Source organism: Zootoca vivipara, chromosome 13, assembly GCF_965207765.1.
Source record: "Zootoca vivipara chromosome 13, rZooViv2.hap1.1, whole genome shotgun sequence".
Taxonomy (NCBI): Eukaryota; Metazoa; Chordata; class Lepidosauria; order Squamata; family Lacertidae; genus Zootoca; species Zootoca vivipara.
This window is the reverse complement of record NC_142596.1, coordinates 22,342,198-22,367,246: the sequence shown is the minus strand read 5'-3', so window position 1 is coordinate 22,367,246 and position 25,049 is coordinate 22,342,198. Positions and strand designations below refer to the sequence as shown.

The 25,049-nt window shown below is 42.5% G+C and overlaps 1 long non-coding RNA gene across 4 annotated transcripts in view; it reads right to left on the bottom strand.

Moving 5' to 3' along the window:
- The window catches only part of LOC118092664 (uncharacterized), a 63,411-nt gene that overhangs the window by 17,908 nt on the left and 20,454 nt on the right, over positions 1-25,049 (bottom strand). The window contains exons 3-5 of one of the 4 annotated variants that reach the window (XR_015946907.1): positions 23,432-23,592; positions 21,790-21,911; positions 3,837-3,947 (exon numbers count right to left, since the gene is read on the bottom strand). This is a non-coding gene — a long non-coding RNA (uncharacterized LOC118092664). The remainder of the gene's footprint in view (positions 1-3,836; positions 3,948-21,789; positions 21,912-23,431; positions 23,593-25,049) is intronic. The other 3 variants (XR_015946906.1, XR_015946905.1, XR_015946908.1) reach the window with 3 other exon arrangements.

Below are 25,049 nucleotides of genomic sequence, written 5' to 3'. Positions count from 1 at the left end.
TTTTTTTCCCTCTTGAACTTTGTGAAGTCAGTCTAATTCAGCATCTTCTTTTCCACTGTGGCCAGCCATATACTGCTTCGAATCATTGGAACATAGGAAGCTGCTTTATACTGAATCGAACCATTGATCCATCTAGTTCAGTATTGTCCACACTGACTAGCAAGAGCTCTCCAGGGATTCAGGCAGGGCACCTTTCCCAGGCCTACATGGGAAGTGCAGGAAATTGAACCTGGGGCCAAATCAGGTGTTCTATCACTGAATCCCCTCCTATTGTTGCTCCCTAGCAAATGGCATTCAGAGGCCGCTGAACCTGAAGGTAGCCTCTACACCATGAATCAAAGGCTGTATCTAGGTGGAAGAGCAGGTGCTTTGCATGCAGAATATTATATACTTATTTTAGATCCCACCTTTCTCACAAGGGCAGGTCCCAAGGCAGCTCACAGCATCGATTAAAACACATGCATCAACGTAATTATTTTTTTAATTACAAACAAAATTTTAAAGGGAAAAAAATCAATTTGAATGTCTCTGATATGAGAAGGTCCAAGCATGGTCTCACAGAGACCAAGTTGTCCCCATCACTATTCTCCTGGAAGTCCCCTAGATTCTCTTTCCCTCCTCTTCCACAAGCCTTGTGGGGCAACTAGAGGGCCCGCTACGGGTTGCCATAAGAAGAGGAAATGCAATGCCCCTCCCCAAAAAAAACAAGAGGACTGAATAAAGCACACATATTTGCATACAATTTACATATGTATAGTAACAGATGCAAAAATAGAAATAATTGCTATCTACTTAAAGCTGCAGCATATCTCACCCTAGTGGGGAATACTGCAGCAACATGATTGGTGCACTTGTTCAGTTTGAGGGCCTGAAGCTTTCTGTTGATGGGGAGCTATGTCTGCCCTCCCTTCTTATAGTAGCTATTTGCCTTTAAGCCAGACCCTCCAAGTGTCCCTATTTCCCAGGGGTGTCCCTGATTTAGAGAAGCTGTCCCAGTTTCTGATTGGATCCTGGAATGTCCCACTACTTACCTTATCATTATGGAATGGGACATCTTTATTTTCATTGGAGAAATGTTGGAGGGTATGCTTTAAGCTAGATTTAGACCAGACAGCCCTTTAAATAGAGGACTCTTTCAAACAGAGGGCTGTCCTCTGTAAGGTAGGAGACAGGGCCATCCTAAACCCAACACTTCAAGTTGGGATCCATCTAGGCTTCAGTGGGCCCTAAACAAGATGCCCTCTAGTTCAGTGTTTCCCAACCAGTGTGCCTCCAGATGTTTTGGGACTACAACTCCCATCATTCCTGACCACTGGTCTTGCTAGCTAGGGATGATGGGAGTTGTAGTCCCAAAACATCTGGAGGCACACTGGTTGGGAAACACTGCTCTAGTTGACTCCTTCCAATATCAGTAGGTCACCAGTGACAGAGCCACAGTTGGCAAAGGCAAGTCACCAGTTTAAATTTCCCACAATGCTCTGGTGCAGCATCTTTCAGCAAGCCTCTCTACTGGGCCCTCAGCACTCTCCTAGACCACACCTCCTACTGGCCCTGCTTCTGGAATGTGTCCTTGAATTGGAGTAAATGCCTTGTGCTTCCTGGATGGAGGATACAGAAGGGAGTGTCAAAACTAACCTACTGTGCAAATTTTGCATTAATTGGTCTGCCCCCCTCCTTTGCCTCTAGCCCCACCAAACACTGGCATGTGTGGTCCCTGGAGGGTTGCTCAGAAGGCAGTACGGCCCTCAGACCGAAAAGCTTCCCCAGCTCTGGCCTCCATCATGTATGAATCTGTGTTTCTGTTCCCCACCCCTAACATTTGGTAAATGGTCAGTGATCCAAGGTATTCTCTCTCTCTCTCTCCTCTCTCCTCTCTCCTCTCTCCTCTCTCCTCTCTCCTCTCTCCTCTCTCCAGTGTGTGTGGTGTGGTGGTGGACTCGTAATCTGGGGAACCAGGTTCGCGTCTCCACATGCAGCTGCTGGGTGACCTTGGGCTAGTCACACTTCTTTGAAGTCTCTCAGCCCCACTCACCTTACAGAGTGTTTGTTGTGGGGGAGGAAGGGAAAGGAGAATGTTAGCCGCTTTGAGACTCCTTCGAGTAGTGATAAAGCGGGATATCAAATCCCAAAAAAACCTCTACTCTACACTCTCTCTCTCTCTCTCTCTCTCTCTCTCTCTCATTCCTTTCAAACCCTACCACTGCAATTTGACAGGTATGAGACATAGCATCACATGTCACAAAGCTCCTATACACAATGTCTCCCCCCCTCCCAGCAAGGCAATGAATGAGAAAGAAAGAAAGAAAGAAAGAAAGAAAGAAAGAAAGAAAGAAAGAAAGAAAGAAAGAAAGAAAGAAAGAAAGAAAGAGCCCCCAGGCCTGGTCTGCACCCATGCACCACTGCTCTCCTACCCTCTGAAGCCATTATGAACAAGCCTCACTAATTATAACTCCATGGCTAGGTGCCCTCCTAAGGCAGATATGCCTCCTGAAGGAGATATGAGTGAGCTCAGGTAATTCAGAGCAGGGAATGCATTTGGGCAGAGGGGGGAGTATGTTATGTCGCTGCTGTTTTTTTTTTTAATTATCAGGAACACATTTTTGGCTCTTAAGTGTCCTACTGCACCGGCAACATCATCCCAGCAGCCATTTTTCTAGTGTTTTCCTTCAGAGACAGCTGTTGCAGATAAGCATCTACAATTATAGATTCCGTTTCCTTTATATATATATATTTTAAAAAGACAACTGGAAGGAAGAAAGGAAAAGGCATGGTTTGCTTCTCTATATTGCTGGCAGGTGTTTATTTTACTGCAATGTGTACTTAGGGGATACCTCAGTAAACTGCGGAACAATCAACATCAACACACTGTTTGGTCTTATTCCTTCCACTAATTATGATGTTGTTGTTGAAATGTCTTTACTCATTATTAGGGCGCTCCTTTGTCTAGGTCACAGGTGAGCAGTCTGCATCCCACACGTGGCCTGCTTAGGCCTTCCCTAAAACCCAGAAAGGATGCAAGGAGGCCATGATTTCTGTCCCATCCTGTGTTTGTCGCAACCAGAGCCTTTTCCATTCCGCTACAGTTCAGCTTATGCTGAAACCTACGCTATTCATCTCACTAGTTCCTATGGCTGGATTTTGCCACAGCAAAATAACATCGTTTTTAGTGGAAGACGAAATGCAGCAGAATGGAAACACTGCTGCATGTGACATATCACCAGGTGGAAGGAAAATGATGCCTTATAATATCCCTGTTGTAAGAGGGAGGTAACAACAGGCTGAGAGGAACCTCAAAATGTGCAGTTGTGCAAAATGCCTTTAGGGAGGGAGAAGAACCCTAAGGAGATGGACCCCAAAAGGTCAATTGAGGATGAAGGATGCTTCCAGGCTGCCAATATATTTGGCTGGGATTGAGTCACATAGCAGCAAATTCAGGTTGTGCCATTATACTACAGTAGACTTGGAGCCCAGCCCAACAACCTGTTGTCATAGTAGCCAACCAGAAGCCTGTAGGAAATTCACAAGCCAGGAGCTGAGCACAAGAGCAATCTTCTCCTCTCTATGCCTCCAAAGCATTGCTGCCTCTTCCTATTCAGGAACTCCACTAAAAAGTCTATGGATTTTAGTTGAGAAACTGGTATATTAGAAAGATTGGTGGGTTTAAAAAAACAAAACCAGTCACAATTCATAGTGTTAATGAATAGATGCATCGACTGGCAAACCAACTTTTCCGGGCTGCAAAAACAAAACAATCCCTCCATCTGAGTAAAAGAGCCATGTTTCCTAGCTAATATTTACACAAGCTCGTTCTTGCCCACAATGGCAAAGTCACTCACTTGGTTTTCTTCAATCTATTCTTCACCGCCCTCCTGGTAACATTTTCATTGTCAGCCCTGAGTTACTGTTTAATCCATGATCGCTTGATAAATGGAGTTCAATTGGAATACCTGTGTTAATTAAACCAAAGATGGAAGAGACAGCTTTCATTTCTTGCTGATAATTTTCTACGACTTTGCTACAGCGGAGAGAGAAAGAGAGAGAGAGAGAGAGAGAGAGAGAGAGAGAGAGAGAGAGAGAGAGAGAAATATGAGGACTTTATACATCCTTTTACCAAAATGGGGGGTGGGGGACACACCCAGGAGTATTCAATAACACCTTCATATGATAATGCTTGCAATTGTTCAATATTTCCTGGCTAATTCCTACACAGTCCCTTCGCCCTTTGCAAATTAGAATTGCTGTTTCATGCCATGAAAACCATTTCCTGTGAGAATGTAGAGGAATTTCTAATAGTTCAGTGGCAGAACATCTGCTTTGAATGCAGAAGGTCCAAGTTTCAACCCCTGGCATCTCCCAGTAGGGCTGGGAGTGTCCCTTGCCTGAAACCCTGGAGAGCCCCTGCCAGTCAGTGTAGACCAGGCATCCCCAAACTTTGGCCCTCCAGATGTTTTGGACTACAATTCCCATCATCCCTGACCAATGGTCCTGTTAGCTAGGGATCATGGGAGTTGTAGGCCAAAACATCTGGAGGGCCGAAGTTTGGGGATGCCTGGTATAGATGGTACTGGAGCTAGATGGACCAATTGTCTGCCTCGGGGATTATGAGAGTTGCAGTCCAACTATATCTGGGGGGTGCCTCATGCAGCTCTATGCACATTCATCTACCTACAGCACATACACTAATGTGCTTAGTCCAGCCAAAACAGAACCACGTCTCGGTCCATTTATTCCAGGTACTCTGATTCTCAGCTTATTTGTTACAAGTAAACAAACTTCCTATATATAACCGGGCCCTCCTATCTTGATCTCTTACTAATTTTAGCATAACATTGCAAGAGCTAGTAAATTTGTTAGCCTAGATGGTTTTGAAATAATGTATGTGTTTGAAAGGAGGGATGTTATACTTTTAAACACACTCTGTGCAATTTGTGGTGGTCATCTTTAAAAAATACTGCTCCATTATCCTTTTTCTCCCCATTTGGAATGAATGAGGCTAATTAATTTCAGGCCATACTTGATGAGGTCAGCACCAAACTAGGGGGTGCGTGCTAGACATTGCTAATCTCTTTCAGCTAAGAGTGATGAATTAAAGATGAAGCATGCCTTCACAGGCCTAATTTAGAATGTATATTAAAAAAAAACCTACAGCAAATAATGCTATGCCATTCACAACAAAGGAAAACTTGTTCTTGTGGCTCCCATGTAGTGTTGATTTTGAAGAAATCTGTTATTCACTTGGGGAGCCTGGCTGTGGATGAGTGGAACAGATCAGAAAATTGCAGCATGGGCATGTGTGTGTGTGTGTGTGTGTGTGTGTGTGTGTGTGTGTGAAACTCACTAGTGTTTGATATCCAGTATGTATTTCTGACGTTGTTCATGCTTAATTTAGGGCTTCTTCACTTATTGCACATTTAAGGTGTACACTTAAGATTATTTTAAATGTGGTTCCTTAAAATGTGGCATTCAGATGTGACAAACACCTGTTTCATATAGATAGGCTTGTCAGAAACCCAGGCTTCACTGGTACAGTGCCAATCTAGATGTTCATGAAGAACCATTATTATTTATCCCATCTCTTTAAATGCCATTTAGAAGCAGTTGAGCAAAGGGCAAATTAGACTGGGACTGAATAGGCACTTGCAAAGCAATGGTTAACCCAATGCAAGGGTTAACTCAGGGCAAATAACCCTTTGCTAGCACACCCCACAAACCTGCTACTTTGCCCTGTTAGGGAACACATCTATAAACCCATATGTTTCTCCCCAATAAGATTCATTAAAGCCTGAGTCAGGTGAGTCAAGTAATAGAATACACTGGAGAAAATGGAAGGTTTAACCCTTCCTGCAGCATGGTGATCCCAATCCAGTTTAGAGGTGTGAAACCAGATCCTGAATCTCCAAAGCCTGAATCTAGTTTACCCCTGAATAGAAAATTCAGGTTTGCTCCCCATAATTTGCAAAACAGTCCTTAGAACCAATCTATGTGTGATACTCATGACAGTCATGCTGCTTTAGGTTTAAAAAGGCATATATTTTTAACCCAAAGCAGCTGCATAAATAGGTCGCAATCTGGAGGAAAAGTTCTGTGTTGGGAGAAAGAGACATCTTCAACCTTCCTGAGTATTTTCCCCCATTCAGAATGTCGCCCACCCAACCTGGTGTGTTCCATCCCAAGGAGGAAAAGATTCCTTCAGTATATGGGCCTAAGTTAAAACTAGGTGAAAGATTTATACTAGTGCTTCAACTTTTAAATCTTCAGTCAACTGCTCAGAGTCAATTTTAGAGTTGCAAGTAAGAATGCAAGAAAAGGCTGCTGGATTAGGTTGATGACCTATCTAGTCCAGCATCTTGCTCTCACAGAGCCAACCAAATACCTGTACACAACTGGCATGCCAGACCCAAGCACAAGAACCCTCTCCACTCCTGTGATTTTCAGCAACTGGTATTCAGAAGCATTACTGCCTCGGCTTCCGGGTTCAGCGCCAGCGTCGATCGGCGGGGCTTCGTCTCGTCTCCGAGACGGCCCGTCTCTGCTAGGAGTGGGGAGGGCAGCGAGAGCGACGCTGCGCCCCTTAGAACCTCGGGAAGGGCGTCCCGAGGGCAATTTGCTCGGCACAGACCCAATCCGGACTCCCCAACTCTTCGGCTAGCTCTAATAAGAGCTCCGGAGCGAGGAGGGTAGAAGTCGCGGGGGCCATTTTGAGCGGCAACGTTATTCTAGCAGGGAGAAGCTTCAAGCCGAAGGCGGAGAGCGCTGGATTCTTCCGAAAATAAAATGATTGGAAAAGACTGTAAGTAACCTCATGATTTGGATTATTATAAAACAATTTGGATCTGGGAGAGAGGGGAGAAAAGAGGAAGCCACCCCCCCCCCCACGGCAACAAAAGAGACAGTAAATAGAAACCCGAGGCCATAAACAGAAGATTTACAATTCAAAGGATCCCTCAAAGGCATCAAAGAGAATCTCCCCTTTGATGCAGGGTGAAAAGGGGAGAGAGACTGCGGTTTATGACTGCTCTGCAATAAGAGGTACAGCCTAAGAAAAAAAAACCTTTCCACTCGGGAGCCGGCAGCCCAGACAACCCAGTGAGTTGTCAGGATTTATGAGTCAAATTTTACTTCACTTTGTATTTCTGGACTTTGTGGAATCTCTTTTTTGGCTTAAGTGTTTGTGAAATGTGAGTTCGAACTTTATTGTTAATAAGACTTGAAGAATGCAGCCAGCTTGTTAAAATGGAGTCGAAAAATAAACTGTGATCATATTCCACCCCACGTGACAAGTTTTGACCTTGGCAGGACTGAAATATGTCAACAAAAAAGTGTTCCCCTGAGTTCCAGCGGTCTGTTTTGACCTTAATGTGGGAAACAAGAATAGAGTTATGTCAAGAGGAGACACGACGGCAAGAGTTACAGGAAAAATTCCAGGAGGTGATGGCGGAATATGATTTTTTAGGAGATGAAGCTTTGGACACTGAAAAAGATGAATGTGAGAATGACAATGATGGGGAAGGAAAAGAAGAAGATGAGGATTGTGATGATTCAACACAAAATGAAGCACACCACGAAAAAAATGATGACTCTACTCTACAAAAAGTTGGATGGAGTGCCCTGCTTTTGAGGGGGGCACGATTGGTATCATTGGAACTCCAGAACGCCCACAGGGAAGAAGGAAAAAATATGCAGAGAAGAGAAGAAATTCAGGGGTCCTGTATGGTGGCCTGGATGACAAAAGACTGTAAACAGGGGGTGGGGTGAAGGGAAAGTGATGTTGTGATTAAGGATGGATTAACAGGTTTATAACTGGTCTGCTGATTTTGGAATTTGCTGGATTGGGGGGGGAAGCCGGCAATCGGGGATGTAAGGTTAAATTGAGAATAGTTATAGTTTTAAAAGTGAATGGATTTTGGAAAATGTGAAAATATGGAGGCTTATAGAGGGAGAAAAAACAAAAAATTAGGCACGGGAAGAGAAAATGGGAGTTTGATTTTTCAGTGATTTGAATATTAGATGAAAATGTTAACAATTGATTTATAAGTTGTATAAGATGCAAAGGTGTATTTTTATAAAGTAAGAAACTGTTGCAGATGATAAAAAAGGGATGAAAACCGGGGAAGGGGGGGGAGGGGAAGCCCACAAAATATGGTTTTACAACTATGAATGCAAGAAAATTTTTTTGTTTTGTATTGTTTTTTCTTTTTTCTTTTTTCGCTCTTTCTTTTTTTCCCCCCCTTTTTTCTATTTCTATTTTTCTCTTTTTTTTTTTTTTGGTATGACAATAGATGGTTGGATGGATGTCCTCCTGCGTACTGCCCTGGTTTGCTGGAGCTCCCTGGTGGCAGGGGGGGGCTTTGGGGTCAGGGGAGGGGGGGGAGGACAGAAACCCAAGCATAAAATGGACCATCTCTGACTGTTCACATACATGGGATACTTCTGTGGCAGGGGAGGACCCATGTGGGTGGGTAGGAAGGAGGTGGAAAAGGGGTTTAAGTATGTACCTTTTTTTTTTGCTTTTTTGTATTTTGTAAAATTAATAAAAAGTATGTTCAAAAAAAAAAAAAAAGAAGCATTACTGCCTCTGTCCGTGGAGGCAGAGCATAAACATCACAGCTAGCAGCCATTGACAACCTCTTCCACAAATTTGTCTAATCCTCTTTTAAAGTCATCTAAGTTGGTGGCTATCACTGCCTTACAGCAAAATCCTACCAGAAAGTCTCAACAACTTCAGTGGGCCAGGTAGGGATGTAAAGAGGCACTGTATCTCTCACATGCAGCACTGTTTCTGATCCACTGCAGTTCATCTTCCACCCAAAACTACATTACAGTATTGCTGTCAGCTGTGACAAAATGATGTAATTTGTGTAAATTGTGCAAATCATATTGTCATTAGGTTAAGGTTACCAGGCGTCCCCATTTCCTGGGGACAGTCCCCAGATTTACACATCAGTCCCCTGACAAAATCCTATCATTCCTACTCAAGTTGAAAAGTGTCCCCAGATTCATTTGGGGGGGGGGGGTTCTGGTGATCTGGTAACCTTACATTATGTGATTCCATCCCCATTCATTTCAATGCAACGGAAATGCAATGTGAATGTCATGTATCATTTGTGGACTGAAAGCAACGACAATAGAATATTCACTGGATTTATTTCCGTTCTGGATATGGGACAAATAAGCAAACTTCAGCCATTTCTGTTCCCATTTCTGTTTGTTGTCAGAATTCTCTGACATCCCTACCCCCAAGTAAGTGGATAAAGGATTGCAGCCTATTAAATATATCTCATGTTTCAGTATCCCATCAGAGTTGACTAATGATGTATGTTTGTTAAGGCAATTTATGACTCCAGTTAAAACCTATGGGCACTGTGAACTTTCCCAGGTGAGCTGTACCTGTGACATACTTCGTGTTTTTTTGGGGGGGGGGGGTTCTGCTTCCCAAATTCAAACTTTGTCTCCTTTCTTAATGATGGCTCTTATCAACAGTGTGTGCATGATTAGAATTGTTTCTTTTAAATGTTGCTGCATTTTTCCATGTTTTCCTGCTAGGTGGGTGGTGTAGATTATATGATATCTTTTATCAGGCTGTCTTAATACAATAATAACATGTGCCCAGTTTCTGTCTGACAAAGAGGTGCATTCTTCAAGCACGAGGGAGGACTGTAGACCCTTTTCATGTGAGATACTAATGTGTCTTACAACTTTTCTTGCAGCACTTGTGGGATGTGTTTGTTTTTCAGGAGGACAGGAAATGCAAAAGAAACTGAAGTTGCATTCTAGGGAGGAACCGTTAAATCTGTCCATTTCAGTTTCTCTCAGTTTCTCATTCTTTTCTGTCTCAAGTTCACTTCTCCACATTTCTACATCAATATGCAAAAAAAGAATTTTAAGTCCCCTTGAAAATTCATCAGCATTTTAGTGTGGATATCCCCTAATACTGTACACACATTTTTGTATGCCATTTTCCCTAATATAATTTGTATATGTTATTTTTAATAATATATGCATTTTCATGCATACATCAACCAAGTGTGTGAATTTTTGTACATGTTGCCTTGCTGGAGAAGTCCATTGCACCAGCCATAGATTTGCGACTTCTGGAGGCTAGCTCTGTTTCAGCTTGCGCTTAATGTTTCAGAAAGTAAAAATGAGATAAGTTTGCCTTTAAATGAGAACTAAATCCAACTTCTCCCCTATCCCTAAATGCAGGCAATGTGGGCCTTGCATCTGTGTGACAAACAAGTCAGCGTACGTACAAGTTAGTTCAAGTCTCACACATGAAACTGTGCTTAGAGACACAAGCTCCAAATTGAGGTACAAACTGAATTAACCAACTCTCCTGGCCCCAGTTGCAGAAAGCATTTAGGGGCAACATGAAATGAGGTCAGGACCATTTGTAGCTCTTGAGCCACAGGTTCCCCCACCTGTGTTCTGTGTCATGGCAGAAAGTCTGTAAGATAGTCCCCTGGTTGAACAATCTTAATCAATGGAACATGCAAAATTTAGTCAATGAATCAATTCATTGATCAGCTAATTCAACTAATATGGGCCTGAGTCAAAAGGGCTGTTTGGAATCACAACGCTCACTTGGTTTGTTTTCACATGACCCCCGCCTTGTTTTTTCTAACATCAGGCATCATTTTAGAAGATGTATCTCTTTCCTGGGTATAAATGAAGGGTGTGCATACTTCTTAGTAGACCATGCTGGACATCTACACATTTTTTGAAATACCTGTATAAGAAATAATATTTTTTTTTCAAATAAAAAAAAGGGGAAATGGCATTCTGATTTTGGGGGAAGGGTCACAGCTCGGTGATAGATTCATGCAGAAGATCCCAAGTTCAATCCCTAGCAACTCCAAGTAGGGGCTGGGAATGTTCCCTGTTTGAAATCCTGGACAACTGCTGCCCATTAGTGCAGATGATACTGAGCGAGATGAATCAATGGTCTTACTTGATGTCATGCAGTTTTCTCCCTTCGTTCAGCCTGGACACTGAGGTCCAGCTCCGAGGGCCTTCTGGCGGTTCCCTCCCTGCGAGAAATGAGGTTACAGGGAACCAGGTAGAGGGCATTCTTGGTAATGGCACCTGCCCTGTAGAATGCCCTCCCATCAGATGTCAAGGAAATAAACAACTATCTGACTTTTAGAAGGCATCTGAAGGCAGCCCTGTTTAGAGAAGTTTTTAATATTTGATGTTTTATTGTGATTTTAATATTCTGTTGGGAGCTGCCCAGAGTGGCTGGGGAAATCCAGCCAGATAAGTGGGGTATAAGTTGTTGTTGTTGTTGTTGTTGTTGTTGTTGTTCACTGATTAATCATTTTTGTAGTTGGTCAACTACAAAAATGATTAATCAATCAAGTAAATGTTGCTACTCTAGCATTCTGAGTTTAAACATACAAGTCATATCTACTTTGCCTTTCAGCTGGCAGTCATCAAGTATACAGCATGCAAGTATTTTAAAAAATGAGTAAAATATAGTCCTGTTCAGGAATTGTAGCACCACTGGAGGAGAGGATGGCTGAGCTGAGCAGCCACGCCCTTGCCACCATGTGCATTGACTAGCCCTGCCCCCAGAAATCCATGCATCTAGCATAAAACCTGAAGTTGCATGTATTTGTTGAAAGCCTTCGTATTGCATGGACCCTGCATGGTTGGGGTTCTGGGGAGCACAGAAGCTTTCATATGTGTTGAGCCCCTGCCTGCAGACATCCCCACTGTGTGTGCAGATGACAACAGAAAGTGTGGCTACTTCGTGCAGTTCCGTTCCTGTGTTGCTCTACGTTGGATCTATAACACCTACCGGTAATTGTGGTTTAAATGCATGTGTGAACCCGCATTACAACTTCTCTGGGAAATGGAGGAATTTGGGAGACTGGCAGGTTTCAAACTGAATAAAGGAAAGACCAAAATGTTTGTGAAAAATTTAACTAAAAAGGAGATGGATGACCTACAAGACAGATTTGGTATTATGGCTGTATAGATATAGATATAGATATAGATATAGATATAGATATAGATATAGATATAGATATAGATATAGATATAGATATAGATATAGATATAGATGATATAGATATAGATATAGATATATGAATTTGGCTGACCCCCCAAAATATAAATTTATTCAATTATAATTATGTGGTAACTTGGAAAGAAATTGAAAAAGATCTAGATATGTGGAATAATCTGAATTTGTCACTGTGGGGAAGAATAGCCACCATTAAGATGAATGTCCTCCCGAGGATGTTGTTTCTTTTCCAAATGCTTCCCATTGTTAAAGGGTCAGGACAATTTGATCAATGGAGGGGGGGAAATATCGAGATTTATCTGGCAAGGGAAACCACCTAGGATAAAACATAAACTGATGATAGACAAGAAAGAAAGAGGTGATTTTGCCCTACCTGATTTAAAAACTTATTATGAGGCGTCCTGTCTGGTGTGGCTAAGGGAATGGATATTGTTAAAGGACACAGACTTGCTGGACTTGGAAGGATTTAATAACAGATACGGGTGGCACTCCTACCTGTGGTATAATAAAGTAAAAGTCCACAAATGATTCTTAACCCATGTATTAAGAAAACCAGTACAGGTATGGCAAAGATACAAAAACTTACTAGAAAGGAAAACACCTAGGTGGTTATCGCCCACAGAAGCATTGACTGTTAAGAAAAAGAATATGGAGTCCAACTGGTTAACATATGACGGGATGATGATGGAAACAGACAAAGGTTGGAAACTTAAATCATTTGAGCAATTGAAAGGGAGAGTAATGGGTTGGTTACAGTACCATCAAATAAATGATTTGTTTAATGAAGACAAAAGAAACAATGGATTTGAAAGTGCTACGTCCAAATTCCAAATTGAATTGGTGGAGGGGAGAAATAAATTGCTGTCAAGAATGTATAACTTCCTATTGGAGTGGAACACCAAGGATGTGGAGACAAAGGAGGTTATGATAAAATGGGCAATCGACTTTGGTTATAACATCGAATACAATCTGTGGCTTAAGTTATGGAATCAACATATGAAATTTACAGCATGTACGGTACAGTGTTTAGAAAGAAGATACCACCTAAACATTTGGAAGAACTTCCTGACAGTAAGAGCTGTTCGGCAGTGGAACTTGCTGCCAAGGAATGTGGTGGAGTCTCCTTCTTTGGAGGTCTTTAAGCGGAGGCTTGACAGCCATCTGTCAGGAATGCTTTGATGGTGTGTCCTGCTTGGCAGGAGGTTGGACTGGATGGCCCTTGCGGTCTCTTCCAACTCTATGATTCTATGATTCTAAAAGAAAATGTCATGAAAATGATGTACCGCTGGTACTGACACCAGTCAAATTAGCAAAAATGTATAGAAAGAAAAACAAAAAGTGTTGGAAATGTAACCAAAAGGATGGAGAAATATATAACATGTGTGGTGGCTATATGAAAAAGTAAAAACATTTTAGAAGTTAATATATAATGAGTTTAAAAAGATGTTAAAATATACTTTTCCCAAGTATATGAAGCCTTTTTGTTAGGGCTAATGGGAAATGAAATTAATAAGAATGACCAAAGATTATTCATGTATGCCACCACAGCCGCGAGAATGGTATTGGCTCAAAGATGGAAAACAACAGAAATTCCAACAGTTGACGAGTGGCGGGTTAAGATGATGGAATATTCAGAGTTGGCTAGGATGACTGGAAGGATAAGGGAGCAAAAAGACCAGAAGTTCTAAAAAGAGTGGAGTAAATTTGTGGACTATTTAAAGGAGTGCTGTAAAAATGTGAAGACACTGACAGGATTAACATAAACCTACAACAGAAGCAATGGATGTTTCTGTCTATAAACGAGAAAGACCTATTTAAGAGAATGACAGAGACAATATGGGAGAAGGCGCATAACATAAGAGAAAAGATCTGAAAACCAAAAGTGGAGAAGGAAGGAAGTCGCGTTCGGCAGAACATTAGTATGTTTTGGAGGTTAGGATTAGTAGAGTAATAGCTGTATTAAATAGTAATTGAAATGTATTAGATGGATTGTTTTATTTATGATCATTTTCTTTCCGTATTTGGGAAAACAATAAAAATATAAATAATAATAATAAAAACTTCTCTGGGTCTGCTGTGTCCATATAAACAATGAATTGTTTTGCTAAAGCAGGGGTGAGGGGACTTTTTCAACCTGAGTGCCACATTCCCTTCTAGGCCACATGCTAGTGTTGGTTGGGCCAGAGGCAAAAAGGAGGAGAGCAATGAATGTAAATATTACCTGTGTACGGTAAGTTCAGAGACCTACCTTCTCAGTAATCTCAGTTCAAGGTCGCCTTACCACATATACACCCCCACGTTTGCTACAACCTCGGCAAGGATGCTACTGGCACAAAGATGGAAAAATGATAAAATACCAACCAAAGAAGAATGGCAAGAAAAACTTGTGGAATACGCCGAAATGGCAAAACTAACTGAAAGACTTCGAAATAAGGATAAAAAAATCATTTAAGAAAGAATGGGAACCATTTTCGGCCTACATAAAGAATCAATGCAAAGAATTGGACTCATTAGCAGGTTTTGAATAAGCATTTACAATTAACAAAAATTATATAATCTACAAGTAAAAGTACCAAAAAAAATGGGTGAAAAACAGAATATGCAGCAAATGATATGATTTTGAAATAAACCAGAGAGGGAGGTTGAGGGAAGTCCGGGGGGAATGGGGAAATTTCGGAACTGTGAATTATGTTATTTGTTATGTTTTAATATTGGAAAAATGGAAAACTTAATAAAAATTAATTTTAAAAAAACCCACGATCGCTTCAATCTGTGACACTAGCACTGTTTTTAAGTGCAACATAATACACATTCTGTACTTGTAAGAAACGGATATCTTAGTGTAACATCACTCATACTTCGGACATCAGGCTAGGTACCTTCTCTATCCAGACACGTAGAATGTTGACTTTATCTTTTAAACCTGATTTTTAGCTTACTGGTGATTTTAATTATTTTTGAATGTTTTAAATAGTTGTGCTTAACTGTTCTTTACTAATAATTTTATTGTTTTATTCTTTTTTAAAAAAACTGCTTTGAGGTTTTGATACAATCAAGCAGAATATATACATTTTGTGACATGAAAGAATAGGCTGGTTTCTACACACATTCTATTTTCCATTCAGACAAGTAAGAGGCATTATCAGAGTCTAAGAACACAGCCAAGCAAAAACACCCAAGGAGGGTGCAAGGCAGAAGTGTGGCTGGCAATAGTGTAGGTGATTAGGGAGAGGATGTGGCCTACGAAAAGCCCTAAGGACCAGATGGAGAAGTCCTGAGGACCAAATTTTGCCCCAGAGCCTGAGGTTCTCCACACCCAGGACTCAGCTATACGACTGCAAATAAAGCGTTTTAAGTGTGTTGTAAAGTGCAATATACAAATGTGACACAAGATGGTGATGGTGAGCTATAGCAAATTCAATATATTTTTCAAAACGTTTTTTTTAAAGCATTTTCACAGCATTTTTCATATGTGTGTTGATTCCACCCAAGTTTCTCCACCCGCGTTAAACAGAGAAACTGATAGCAAGCAAACAACCTACTGCTGAGCAGAATTGCCGTAACATTTTAAATGGGTGGCTCTGCCTGCCTGCCTTTGCATCCCAGTAGTCCTCATTAGAGGAACCTGCTTCCCATTATGTCCTGTCTCCATGCTGAATCAATCTTCCAACCCTTTGATTGCTTCTGAAAATATGTTTATTTTTTTAATAATGCTCATTTTTGCTCCCCTGTGATTAAACCCAGACAAGGCAATGCCCAGAAAGTATGTGGAGGGATTCTTTTGGGCAGAAAGGGGAGATAAAGACCACATGTTTTTCTTATTGTGGGACCATTAGAGCATATAAATCTGGCCATTTGTGTTGTAGATGCATCAGAGGGTGGTTGTAATAAATACAGATTGGCACATCACGCTCGCCAAATGGACTTTATGGATCATGTCCCATGCTTCATAATTCTCTGGTGCTGTCCCTGAACTAGCTTCTTGAAGGCTATTAAAATTCTGAATGGTGCATTATTCCACTTTTTGGGTACACTTCTCGGTCCTAACTGTCAAAGGCCTATTGAAAGAACCTGGCTTTTGAAATAAATCATTTTTCCCTTTTGAGGGAACATACTGTCCTTTCTAGGAATTGAATCCCTTACCAAAAAAAATAAAAAATCTGTGATGATCTAGCTGTAGAACCTGCCAGATGTGCATCATAGTTTGGTTGGGCTATTCAGAAATTGAGAACAGCAGACAAGGGAACAGCTAAATACATTTAAGCCAGTAAAATCTAGGGTCAAATGTTAGCCTGCTTGATGCACCTAACTAGGGGAGGGGAGAAATGTGGTTCAGTTTGCACATAAAAGTAAATATACCTAAGCTCCTTGTCCCAAAACAATATGCAAACCAAAACACAGCCCTCCTTTTAAATTCACACCTCTTCAAATGATGTGATGCAGTTCGCTATCCAAATAATGGGGGCAAAAATGCATATACTATGGGGGAAAGTACATTAAAATGTACATATTACTGGAAATCGCACACACCATGCATTAAAACACAGAAAAGCACATTGAAAGGTGTATATATTAGAGAAAATTGCATACAAGTCTCTGAATATTAGGAAAAATTCACACTAAAATGCTGGCGTGTTTTCATTAGGACTTTCCCTAAAAGAATTGCAAATTGGGGAAAAAGAGAAACTGAGATCAACAGAAATGGACAGGCTCACCCCTCTCAACACCTAACCAGACGGATGTCTTGGCCAGGAACAGCCAACTCAGAAAGGTACCGGTTGCTTCTCATCCTCCCCCTCCCCCATCATTATTCATTTGTTTGCTTGTTTATTGAAAGCATTTGCATCCCATCTTTCTCAGTCAATATGAACCCATCCACTAGCTAGGATAGCTTTAAAAGAGGCTTAGATTAATCCAGTCCACAGATGTACGAAACTGACATACCAATTCAAACCGCTGATCCACCTAGCTTGGCATTTTGTACACCAGTGGGCTGCTGGTGCCCTTCAGATTTGACGGGTCTCAAGTTTTCATTATTCCTGACCACAAGCCACAGGGAGTTGGGAGTCCAACAACCACATTGGCTGCCAATGTTCTAAACTGACTGGCAGCAGCTTTCTGGACTTCGAGACAGAAGTCTTTCTGAGCTCGAGTCACCTTTCCCTCCCCTCCATTATTGTTAAGCTTTATAGATTGTAAGCTCCTCGCGACAAGGACCTGTCTCACTGGATGTGCAGTGCTATCTTTGACATGTTTCATCAAAAGTAAGTCCCACTTTGTTCAATGGGGCTTGCTCCCAGGCAACTGAGTACAGAATTGCAGCCTAAATTACTTAATAGGCTGGTATATGAGCACACCCTCTTCAATGCCTAGTTATGTCTGTAGCACCTTTTCAAACTTGTTTACCTAGCCCAGCTGTGCTGCATTATCAGATGGGAGGCCATGAAATCTTAGCCATCATGCTGTATTATACTGTCAGCAGTTCAAACCAACTGTAGATTTGTAGAGAGAGCTTAATTCATTTGCCCTCTCTCATTACCCTAGAATTTGCGGTCATCTGACGAAATTAACTGGCAGTAGATTCAGGGCAGAGAAAAAGAAGGTACTTTTTCACACGACATGCAATTAGCTTGTGGGATTTGATCGTGGCTACTGGCTTAGGTAACTTTAAGAAGGAGCCGACATAAATTCATGACACTGGAGAAGTCTATCAATACCTATTGGTCATTTAGATTAGAACTTCCATGCTCAAGCTGCATACACACTATAACTTTAAGGCAATTTTGAAACACATTGTTTCCCCTCAAAGAATTCTGGGCGCTGTGTTTTGTTAAGGGTTGCGGGGCATTGTAACTCTGCGAGGGGTAAAGTACAGGGCCCAGAATCCTTTGAGGGAAAATATGTGCTTTGAATGTGTTTTCTGTATACAATGTTCACAAAGCCTCAACAATATTGAACCAAATGGATCATCCTTCTGATACAATAAGGCTCTCCTTAGTAGTACATGTTATTCTCTGAAATGGGCAGAAACGGCATGTGGATGTTGATGGAGAATTTGCAAAGAAAGTTACTTTTTGAATGAGATGTCATGGCAGACGACCCCTTCAGACTGGCGTCTTTTTGAAGGTGTGTTCTGCAACATGTTATTGATACAATAGTGAATGGTAGATAAATCCATGCATTCGTAGTGGATTTATACCGGACCGTCCGCACATCGTACTGCTTCCTTACTTGTTCTGCAGTGCTCCCAATGTTACCACATTATTGCCATCTGGAAGGTCCCTCTTGTGCTATGTAGCATCACAACAGCAGGTCAACAACAATAACAGAAAAGGGATGTTTGCAGTAGGGATAATTGCAGGATTTCGGCAGGGAGCTGTGGGACATGAAAACGATTGGAAACAAAGCAGAATGTCCACCCCAAGAAAAATATTGCAGGTACAAGCTACAGTGAGAGCATTGAAATGCTCAACTCAGGGAGAGCCTAACCACTGTAGTTCATATGTTGGTAACCTCGATGCTGGATTAGTGCAATGTCCTCTGTGTGAGACTGCACTTGGGTCTGGTTTGGAAGCTCACGCTGGTGCAGAATGTGGCCGCTAAATTGCTGATGGGTATATTTGAAAGATGGGTATATTTGAGATATGAGGGACGCTGAGGGACGCGGGTGGCACTGTGGGTGCCTAGGGCTTGCCGATCAGAAGGTTGGCGGTTTGAATCCCCACAACGGGGTGAGCTCCCGTTGCTTGGTCCCAGCTCCTGCCAACCTAGCAGTTCGAAAGCACGTCAAAGTGCAAGTAGATAAATAGGTACCGCTCCAAGCAGGAAGGTAAACGGAATTTCCATGTGCTGCTCTGGTTCGCCAGAAGCGGCTTAGTCATGCTGGCCACATGACCTGGAAGCTGTACGCAGGCTCCCTCAGCCAATAACGCGAGATGAGCGCCGCAACCCCAGAGTCGGTCACGACTGGACCTAATGGTCAGGGGTCCCTTTACCTTTACATTTAGTCAACACACCATTGTTAAAGCATCTGCACTGACTGCCTGTCTTCTACTGAGCCAGATTCCAGGTTCTTGTATTGATTGATAAAGCCCTGAACAACTTAGGTCCAGGGTACCTCAAGGACCACCAGAGCCCTGAGATCCCAGCTCAGTCACTAAGATTCTCTGCAGCAGCATCACTGGTCATTCCCCAAGCTGGCAAGGCTCATCTGACAACAAGAAGATACTAAGCTTTAAGTGTCATCAACTCAGTATTGTGGAATACTCTTCCAAAAGGGATTCAGCAGGAGCCTTCTGTTTCAACTTTTAAATGCCTGCTGAAAAACTTTTCTATTCTGTCAGGGTTATGCGGACTATTGAGAATACATCTTTCCACGATAATTAACTGATTTCTGGTTTTTAATTGTTTATATAGTTTTTATTGTATGTTTTTAAGTATAATTTTTGTATACTTTTTATGAATAACGGCATATACATAATTTTATAAATAAAATAAAACTCAACATGAATTCACCATGAAAAGGACATCCAAGGAGGAACTTATACAACAAATGTGCTTTTTGTGGGGGATTCCACTGTGGTTGTGCTATAGCACAATAGTGCCCCTCCAGATGGCAACTAACAACTAATAAAACAGAATGCTGTGAGCACAGACCAGTAAGAAGAAGAAGAAGAAGAAGAAGAAGAAGAAGAAGAAGAAGAAGAAGAAGAAGAAGAAGAAGAAGAAGAAGAAGAAGAGGAGGAGGAGGAGGAGGAGGAGGAGGAGGAGTTGGGATTTGATATCCTGCTTTATCAGTGCCCGAAGGAGTCTCAAAGCGGCTAACATTCTCCTTTCCCTTCCTCCCCCACAACAAACACTCTGTGAGGAGAGTGGGGCTGAGAGACTTCAAAGAAGTGTGACTCAAGATCACCCAGCAGCTGCATGTGGAGGAGAAGCGGAGACGCGAACCTGGTTCCCCAGATTACGAGTCTACCGCTCTTAACCACTACACCACACTGGCTCTCAATTTGCTGCTACTGTTCCATTGTTGTGCCAATGGTCACATTTATCTGCACCATATATGTGCGTGCGTGTGTGTACACACACACACACACCCCACAAAACTTCCCCTCAAAGATGCCTGGGAACTGTAGTTTGTTAAGGATGCTGGGTGCTGCATCTCTGTGAGGGGAATCCTGGGGATGGTGGTTGACCCCTCACAGAGATACAGTACCCAGCATCCTTAACAAACTACAGTTCCCAGGCATCTTTGAGGGGAATTTATGTGCTTTAAAGGTATGCTGCAGATGTGACCAGTTACACAATGCAGAATGCATCTGCAAAACACACATACACACACACACATTTCAGTAGAGAGTGGGGGCCTCTCTCTCTCTCTCTCTCTCTCTCTCTCTCTCTCTCTCTCTCTCTCTCTTCCCTTTCCTGGAGTATCCATCTCTGAAAGGACCCCTTTTGTATCTTTAAAAAGCTCCCCTTTACTCCATGTGTTTCTATATTTAAAGGGCTTAAGTCAAAAGGTGTGCATTGCCTGTGTGTGTGTGTGTGTGTGTGTGTGTGTGTGTGTGTGTGTGTGTTAAGAGAGGGGGAAATTCTGATTGCAGATAACCGCTCAATTTGATTTAGTGTCGAATGATAGTGATGGGGTTGATAACTCGGCATTCATCGGTAATTCATCTTCTCCTGGTAGAAATTTACCGCAAAGCAGCGCTTTTCCCAACACTGACAAGTCCTATTAATCTTCTTCAGACACATTTCAATAGGTGTCTCCATCTAGACCCTCCATCTAAACACTCTTGGGCATCACCGGAGACTTGGAGACGCCTTCACTGAAGGTTCCACTAGAAGTGAAAATGGGAGACTAGATTGTACTCTTTTAAAAAAGAAAAAAGAAAGAAATAATTAATTCTCTCTGTCCATTTAATTAGCAACTCCTGCCAGCTTTTTCTCCACTCAAGTGTGACGATGCTTTTCCCTAACTTGAACAAGACTTGGGAAACATTAAGTTTCTAAAACTGAAACAATGTGGCCTAATGGGCAGAGGGTTAGACATAGAGTGAAGTGGCCAGGGTTCAAATGAGAGCTGTAAGTCAAGAAGTCTTTATTACTGAGTGTACACGGGCATTATCTAATTTGCGAGGCCTTAAGTAGCAAACCGTTCTGTCTCATTCTAAACTTCTCCTCTGTAATATGGGGGTACCGGTAGTAGTATGAAGCCATCAGATACTGGGTTGCTGCAAAAGGATGAATTTGCCACTGAACACATCAATTGCCGTTTTCAACTGCAGTTTTGAAACAACTGCAGTGTTTTAAATTGCCACCACCTTGCAATCTAAAACACTAGTCTTAGAGTTACCTGCCCACCAATCTGGGAGTAAGCCCAACTGGACACAATGAGACTTGCATGTAAGTAAAAAATGCACAAGATTCTGCTGTACATGATTATTCTTGTTTTTGTTCTGAACAGCAACACTGTAAGGTAGGCCAGCACTTCAGATAAGGGACTGCAACCAAGGAATGAATGCCTATGATGAAATATGAAGCAGGGGAATTAAAATATACTGCTTTGAAGGCATTTAATTTTGACTACATCCAAAGCACCTTTGAAATTTGATAAGAACTCCTAAGATGTGAAATTGCACCCTTCATACACTGTGCTGGGAGAAAAAAATGCTGTTTTTGTGGAGGTGGCTTTTCTTTCTGGTTTCAAACAGGACTAAAATGAAAGCCTGGGAGAAATTAAATTGTGGAGTTCAGCCACTAACCTGTACAGTTGTGATCACTGAGACATCGCACCAAACCCTGCTGTGTCCATTCATCATGATGCTCCATTTTAGTGGGTGGAGGGCAGGAGGAGAAAGATGCAAAATATATTGTAAGGCGATATCTGAAACGAGGCCTCTGGAACACTGTGATTTACTAGTAGCGTAAGGTTAAGATGAGTGTCGAGAATTCAAAACCTTCCCTTCCTAGTTTATCCATTTTTAACACACATCTGTCAAGCGCCACTTGAGTCCTAAGCTCCGACTCCACTACAGGAAGCGACTCGAGGTTAATGCGGCCACGCAGATCCCAACTGTACAACTCCCGGGATTCCCCTTTTTTTGTTTTCCTTACATTAGCTGCCAACGCGCGAACAAATATTGCTCAGTCAAATTAGACCCATAATATTTAAAGATGGATTATGCTCTGGGATCCTCGTGGTGGGCAAACAAGATGGGCGCAAAATGGCTGTGTGTGTTTTGCCAAAGACCCCTCAGAATTTAAATGGGGTCATTTGGAGTTTGTTAGTTTGTTAGCAGAGGAAACTAGACATGGGGAATTGTCTGGGTGGGCCAAGTACTTTGGAAGAACACACACACACACACACACACACACACCATGCCTTCCTTTTTCTTCTCTTCTCTTCTTTGCTTTTCTTCCTCATCCAGATCGAAGGTCCTTCCCTTGATCTGCCTTTTGATATCCTCTCACACTCAAGCTATCAATGGTTACTAGCCTCCAGGCTATGTTCTACCTACTGTGTTGGAGGCAGTATGCCTCTGAAAACCAGTTGCTGGGAACCATGGGAGTGCTGCCCTCGGTCCTGCTTGTGGGCTTTCCCATTGTGGCTTCTGACTGGCCGCTTTGAGAACAGGGTGTTGGACTAAATGGGCTTTGGCCTGATCCAGCAGAACTCTTCTTCTGGTCTTAGGGAGCCTGATGCACTGCATGTTTACATTGAAATAAATCCCTCTGTGCTCAATGGGTATTTTACTTAAGAAACTACGGAAACTCTTGTGTTAACATCCTTCACACCAATGAACAATAAGCTCATTCTTGAAGGCTCTTTTCCTTTTATTTGTGGATCACAGTGATGTGCCACATTTCCTTTAATGAGCTCAAAGCCGTGTACATGGTTCTTCCCTCCCATTTATTTTTCACCCATACAACAACCCTATGAGGTAGGTTAAACAGAAGGTAGTGACCAACCCAAGGTCACCTCATCAGGTCCTGCTTACTGATTTCCCACAGGCCACTGTGAGAACAGGATGGTGGACTAGACTAGTCATTGGCCTGGTCCAGCAGACTCTTCTTATGTTCTTATGCATGTGAGGTAGATGGGAGCACACCTCCTGCATCCACATAATGTGCAACTGAGGGCACTGCCTTCTGCAAGGTTCTTGATTGCTCAGAGAGAGCTTGTGTGCATTTGGTGCAGCAGTCGGGCTTTCGGACAAATACGTGCTCACCAGGAACTTGCGCAAAAGGCACAATCCCTTCTCCCCATGCCTTCATTACCATGGATTCTGCATGGGCCTCATGTGTTCTTTGCATATGCCTATAAGGTCCACAGATTTGATTCATGCAATCTTTCGCCTCTACATACACACATGCACAAAGATGTGTAACCTATGCAAACTTTACCTTCTGCACATGAAGGTGGGACAGATTTCTATACCATGTGGAGAAAATGCTCCCCTGGGCAAGTCTGTCAACAGTTCTTTGTGCTTGCTTTCTTCCGTTTTTCTAGAAACCATGTGGCACTGTCACTTGGCAATTTCCATTAGAACCATCCTCGGGAATTCCTAGGATAAATGGAAAAAGTAAGCTTATCTGGCATCCTTATTTGTTTTATATAAGTAGATTATCTTCATCAACAAGAAGACTTCGCATCATGGAGTAGCCAAAACCACAATCCTGAACATGCTTCCTCAGAAGTAACCCCCCCCCCCCAGGAAACTGTTAGATCTATTTCCAAAAGTAATTATGCATGAGATTGTACTGCATGATGTTGAGTGGTGAACCAGAAAGTTCCTCATCCATTTGTTGTCTGTGACATCAACTTACGAGGCTATCACAAGCAGATTTTATGATAAATCCCAGAAATAACGGTATGTCCCAGAGTACAGGGGCATAGGAAGATAGGGGCAGTGGAGGTGGGGTGCCCCGGGCAGCGCGATCCCAGGGGCACCATCGCGGCTGCCCGTCCTGCCCCCAAAACGCGCACCCCACCCCTGTGCACGGCGCATCTCGCCCCCAAAACGTACATCCCGCCCCTGTGCACGGCGTGCTCTGCTCCCAGAACGCACACCATGTCCCTGGGGGCAGCACAGCTGCCCCTGGTGGTGGAGCATGAAGCTCCGCCACTGCCAGAGTATGGTCTGAAGGCACAGAAGGTTGCCACCTTACTGGAGGCCTGGATCTGGTCAGAACCTGGATGGGTGACCTTCTGGGAACTAGATGTACACAGTAGAGAAGGTCATGGTTTCAATCCCCAACATCTCCAGAAAGGGCTTGGAAATAGTCCTGTCTGGAACCCTGGAGAGCTGCTGCAACCCAGTGCAGGCAATACCAAGCTAGATAGACCAATGGTATTACACTGCTTCAGAATCTTTGTTGTTAGCATACAATGGCCTCAACGACTTGGGACCAAGACTTCTTGCGTGAAACCAGCCTGCCCTCCAGTCATCTTCTCAATCTACAGAGAAGATAGTAGATGGCTCAGTGGTAGGGCAACTGCTTTGCAGGCAGAAGGTCCCAAGTTCAATCCCCTGCATCTCCAGATAGGTCTGGGAGAGAACCTTGCCTGAAACCCTGAAGACCCTTTACCAGTCAGTGTTGACAACACTGAGCTGGTTTGACCAATTGTCTGATTTGGCATAAAGCCATTTCCCGTGATCCTGTGTTCCTATCCTGTGTTTCTTCAACAAAACCCAAGGTGCCACACAAGGGACTCCCTAGGTACAGTAATCACTTCTCTAAGTACTGCTATAACCCAGGCAAACCTTAGCTTCAGCAAGGTAGAATGATCATAATACAAAGCTGTCCATTTGGCTTCTGTCAGGGCAAACTGTACTTTGATGCTTTTTAAAAAATCTGTTTTAGTGTACTATATTTTAACTATTGCTTTTAACTAGTTTGTTTTTTCTAACTTTGTATTTTATAATCATGTTTTTTTTAAAAAAAATGTAAGCTGCCTTGAAGACCAACTTGGGATAAATACACTTAACAAAATAATTAATAAAGGTGGCTACATCATACG